We start from the raw sequence: 6,230 nt of genomic DNA on the forward strand, positions 1-6,230 counted from the left end.
GGGGTATTATATAGAAAAGGGTACTCTATGTTGTTACTTAGATGTGTGACACCCGACCAGTCAAAAAACTTGCTGGCTGAAATGCATGAAGGATTTTGCGGAGATCACACTGGGGGTAAAGTCTTTCTAAAAATATTTTGTGTCAAGTATTTTTCTGGCCTACAATGAACGAAGACTCCATGGATTATGTTAAAAGATGCGATAAATGTCAGAGATTTTCTAAGACACCCAGAGCACCTCCAAATGTTTTGAATCACATGCAAAGTCCCTGGCCTTTTGCAGTATGGGGAATTGATCTGATCGGGAGATTACCCAAAGGAAAAGGAGGAGTACAGTTCGCGGTAGTTGCTGTGGATTATTGCACTAAGTGGACTGAAGCTGAACAACTAGCAACGATCACCTCGAAGAAAGTGTTAGATTTTGTAGTGAAAAATATCATATGTCGCTATGGTTTACCAAAGAAGATAGTGTCTGACAATGGTACTCAATTTGATAGCGATTTTTTTACTGATTTTTGTGCTAGACATTGCATCACAAAGAGTTTCTCCTTGGTGGCTCACCCGTAAGCGAATGGGCAAGTTGAAGCAGCAAACAAAATGTTGAAAGACACTCTAAAGAAATGACTCGAACAAGCTAAAGGTTCCTGGGCAAAAAAATTACCAAAGGTCCTCTGGTCGTACAGAACCACTGCTCGAACATTGACTGGTCATGTAACGCCCAGGATATCCAAGACCGCTACACTGTGTACTTGTAAAGTGCAAGACTTGCTAATCAAGTCATTAATTTAAAAATGTGTCATTAGTTTAAGTGTTCTAGGGTTAAAAGACATTTTGGTCTCAAAAGATACATTTTATAAATAAAAAAACAGTTTACAAAAGGGATCCCCAAAAGATCAGAGTTTAAAAGCTGAATTGAAAAACCCAATAGTTAAAAGTAAACTTTAGCCATGCTAAGGCAAAATACAAGGTTCTGGTCCTTTTGTCCCTGTAACCTCCTCAACCGTGGCGGCTGAGCGGCCTGCCATGTACATTCCGCTCGCTGAGCTCTTCAATCAGGGCTGGTCCAACTTTCCCTTGCCTTTACCTGCACCACATAGCACCCGTGGGCCAAGCCCAGCAAGACAACATCATATACAACACAAACAATGATAACAGACAGTTAAATCATTACGCATGTACTCCCATCAGATAATCCACAGCAAATATTCATCACATACATTTAGATTCAAGATACAATCAATCACATATCTCATTCATATCACATGATATTCAGGGCCGACGACTTAGGCCGCACCCTCTGTTTAATCCACTGACTCCGGCCCGCTTAAACCGAGCTCAGTGCATAATAAGCTGTCCTCGGCTACCAGTGGCTGAGCCGCGCCCTGTGCGCTAGTGTAACCCTTGGCACCCTTAGGTCGTTGGTTCACTAAATAGCTTGCATGGCATAATACCATCATTTCAAGCAATCACAGTAGGGAACCCTTAGTCCCGTCACATATATTTAACCAGGTGCAGTTTTCTTACCTTTAATCTTTACAGTTATTGAATTACGAGCAACGCCCCTCAAGCACGATCCATTCCCGAGCCTAAGCCTTTATCACCTAGTCACAACCAAAGTATAGGGTTCCATTAATACTCGAATATAGGTTTCCGGTTACAAAACTAACTCCCGGGAATCCGAATTCCACTAAGCACGGTGGTGAAATCAATCCCAAGCATACTAGACCACATTCCCATGCCTAAAACCCTCAAAAGTTCATGTGCACAACCAAGGGCTGCGGCCCTTGAAGCTTAGCCGCGGCCCTAGCCTCAAAACAGAACCAAGGCTATCCTGAACAAAGACACGCGTCGCAACCCTTGCTTTGGGCGCCGCGGCGCCCTCCCTTGGCTGAGCCTCCTTGGCCCTTTTTCATTCTAGGGCCGCAACACTCTAGAACAGAGCCACAACCCTTCCTTTTGAACCCAGAAAACCCACCATTTTAAAGCTCAAAACCTCAGCCAAAACCACCCCTAAGCTCCCTACTTCAACACCCAACATTTCCACAACTTATGCTACACAATTCAACATAAATTCAGCTCAATAACCCATAGAAAACTCACTTTCAACCCTTGAAACTCTAAGAACTTAAACACCCAGTTTAGTCAGTCAAAACTCAAACTCAAATCACCAATCATGAAGCAAATCTTACCTTCTTGATTGAACCCTTCCTCTAGCCAAAACCCAGCTGATTCCAAGGATTTCCCCAGCTCAATTCCACCCTAATCATCAATTGAACAATACCTCAATACCCAGCTGAAAACTCAAGGTTAAACTTCAGATAACATAGGATTTAATCCTTACCTTAGCTTGATTTGTTTCCCCTGAGTAAGTCTGGAGCTAAGCCTCAAAAATTCCCACTCAATTCCCAACAATTTCCCCTAATTTTTCCCTGTTTTGCTTCTGTGATTTTCTCTAGTTTGCTTTCCTTGAGAGAGAGAGAGTAACCAGCTGAGTAGAAAATTGAGTCGGTTTATTTTTCCCTAAAGGCTTCCTAACTTTTGTCTTACTTGTTAAGCTAATCCCAAGGCTCGGGGTGCCGAAACCGTCCCCGAGGCCAAAACGGTAAAATCCCCCAATATTCCCGCCTAGACATCCTAACCTCAGATATATATATCCATATATTTATTTTCATAACCCGATAGTCCAAATCACTACCCGATACCTAAAATACCCCTGACTTGTCCAAAGTCATATTTTAAGTCCCGTTGTCACTTTTCCCGCTATCTGACCCTAGGATGGTCTCGAGTTGCGCTCTATGAACCTGCCCACATAATAATGTGGTTCTCACATATATCACATGTTTATTTCATATTGTCACATAACATTATTAATTATCATATAATCATCATTAATCACATATTCACACATTTAAGTCAATAATATTCACTCTAATCCCATTTATGCCCTCCTGGCACACTAATCAAGGCCCTTAAGCCTTATTAGCGAATTTGGGTCGTTACAAGTCATACTCCTTTATCCTTGGCATATGGTTATGAAGCAATGGTACCGATCAAGGTTGACCCCCATCCCATCGGAGAAGCACGTACGACCAGGCAGAGAACAACCAATTACTACCTGAATCTTTGAATTTTATTGAAGAAAAATGAGAAAAGGTGAGCTTGAGAGTTGTTGTCCATCAACAAAAGGTGGCTCGTTATTTTAATTCCAGAGTTAAAGATCGAAAGTTCAGGTCAGAGATTTGGTCCTCAGAAAGGTGTTCATGAAAGACCCAACAACTAGAAAGCTAGGACCAAATTGGGAAGGACCATATCAGATTGAGCAAGTCATACTGCCTGACACTTACAAAATTTCTTGATTGAATGGTGAGCTGATTAGAAACTACTAGAATGGCGAGCACCTGAGGAAATATTATTAATAAATACTGCTTACAGAGTGGTAGCTTGGATTTAAGTGTTTTACTTGTTATTTAAGTGTGTTTATGAGCTGGTTATTTGCTGACCAGTCATTTATTTTTGAACAATTTTTGTTTGTTTGAGACTCGTTATTAGAAACATTTTGTCCTTTTATAATTTACGAGTAATAAAAGAGATCATGCGCAGCGCGGTTGGATCTTGCTACAAATTATGCATATGTGTTGATTATTGTTTACTCAAACAATGTTCAACTAGTCAGTACAAACCGGGTACTATTCAACTGACTAGTATTCACCTGGCCGGGCATACTAATAGTATTTAACTGGTCGAGTATTCTAGTAGTGTTCAACCGCTCGGATATTTTCTTTATATTCAATGTATTTCATGAGTAATAATTGCTCGAATAGATTCGGTCAAGTGGCAAGTGACCAAGTATCTTTCAATCCTCGATCACTTGAGGGGGCACATAGGGTATACTGGTATATAATTCAACACAAGAAATGAGAGCATGAGTTAAAATATATGTTTTTAGGTTGACTTGTAAATTTTTGAAGTAAAAAAAGGCCATTAAGCTAACTTGTTTGACAAAGCTTAAGTAACTTGGAATTTTTCAAGATTCAAAGTTAGAAGCAGATATTCGTGTGAAAATAAACATTATGCTCATAAAATGTTAGAGCAATAAGAGTGTGAGAAATTTCACGTAGTAGGGACTTATGAAATGTCTATAATTTCCAAGTTAGAAAACTAAGTACTCATGCGAAAATATAAGGCATAAATCAAAGAGACTGTACTATTCACAACAGACTTAAAATGTTTTAAGAAAAGTAAAGAGTAAATGTCAAACAGCTCAGCCATACGAGCAAACTATCAAAGTGATAGGCAGCAACTGTCTCCACAAAAGTATAAAGAAAACAAGTAAACTACTTAAGTGCAAAGTTTTTATTGGTCAGGTAGGAGGCTCCTTGGTCGGCTGGGCACGTCTACTGGTCGGGTAAACTGGTCCTTGGCTGGTCAACACCATTGTCAACATCAAGAACCTCCTATGGTCAGAATGATAGAGTAGGAGAGGCAGGCACAGTGCTAGCTGGAAGAGCTGCCTCCTCAGCGGCCTTGGCTTCACATTTGGCAAGCTCTTCGGCCCTTGCCTCTTCAGAGAGAAAGTCGAGGTTAATAGGCTTGTTTAACTTCCATATCTGATAGAAGCAGTTGAAGCATATTTCTTCATAACGAGCCAGATCAGTTTCCTTGTCTTGTTTTAGATCCTCATTCTCTTGAGTTTTCTCCACCAGCTGATCGGTCAACCTCTTGTTGGCCTGAATTTTCTTATTGTTCTCATTAGCCAACTCTTTCAGAGATCTATCCCGGTCAGCAATTGGTGTCTCTGCCTGCTTAGTCTTTTCTTGGAGATCTTTCTCAGAATTAGTCAGAATTTCAATCTTTGCTTGGGCTTCCACCAATTGATCATTCAAGACCTTGACCAGCTCATAGTCGACAGCTCGGTGTCGAGCATGACTGACAGTGATGAGTCCTTGGTGTAGATAACCAAAAAAGTATTTAGAATAAGAACAATCGATAAGAAAGTGAGTGCTTTTTATGATAAGATGCTTAAACTCATTATTTTAGCAAGGCCTTTATGAAGGACAACTTCAACGCTTTGTCGGGCTAGAGTCTCAAAGGTCTGAGTTGTCGTCGCATGGTGAAGAGTGTGGTCTAGTAACTCTTTTCCATACTCACTAGCAATGTGAATGGGCTCACTTAAGCCGATTGGTCGGGTAGTTTGTAGGCTGGCAGAAGGTGGAATAGACGGAGGAGTCAAGCGTGGGATAATGACTAACTGGTTAGATGGTCTCCCCTAGTTGGGCAGTACAGTCCTCACCACCCTGCTTGGAGGATTAAAGCTGCCACCTTCACCAATCTTCCTCTTTTGGATAGAGGGACTGTTTAACTGCTTGAACATGGATGCATCTGCATAAAAGTAAAGCAAAAATCCGGTCAGTGGAAACGAGAGATAAATATAAGTGAATAATTTTTTTACTATGACCACATAACTCTACAAACTTTCATCACAAACATTCTCAAAATGTAACTATGGTTACTATTAGTAGAAAAACCTGAGTTCAAAATTTCATCGAAAATAATGTCCTCGTCTTCCGATGATGAGCTGTCTTCTCTGAAGTGCTCAATGCTTTTTCGTTTCCCAGGCCTGGTAGGGAAGGCAGGTCGATGAAGATTTTAAGGAAGAGGTTCTCTAATAATAAGATCATCTGGTCGGCGTGGCTTAGGAGATGGTATAGGAGAGAACTGGTCAGTCACTACTTCGATATCTGCATTTGACTAGTCAGTCGTGTTTGCTTCATCAATAATGCTGCTCACAACAACGTCTTGGTTGTTCTGTAACAACCCCACCAATTGAAGATTCTCCAAGGTGACCAAATGCTCAACATCCTTCTCCTCAATGGGCATGTTAGCAAGATCCTCTGCCCGGGAATGCTTTTCCCTGGTCGGGAGAGGTTGATAAAAATGTCTCGCATGCGGAAAAGCCAGGTTGTTGGCTTTAATGTCTGGAATAAGAAAGTATTTCGTACAATACTTTCCAATATTCGATTTATGGGAAATACCATGAAGATACTTAACCCCTTTTTGCCTATGAAAGAGGTGGAAAAAACCTATATTCTTGTGGCTGGGATTAGTCCTAAAATCGAACAAATAGTGTACCTTATGAGGGGTAGGTGGGTTCCAGCCTTGGAAGTGGTAGAGAATGTATAGAGCTAACACGGCTTGTATCCCATTTGGAGCTATTTGGAAGGGAAAAACATT

The sequence above is a fragment of the Humulus lupulus genome, chromosome 1 (assembly GCF_963169125.1).
Source record: "Humulus lupulus chromosome 1, drHumLupu1.1, whole genome shotgun sequence".
NCBI classification, from domain to species: domain Eukaryota; kingdom Viridiplantae; phylum Streptophyta; class Magnoliopsida; order Rosales; family Cannabaceae; genus Humulus; species Humulus lupulus.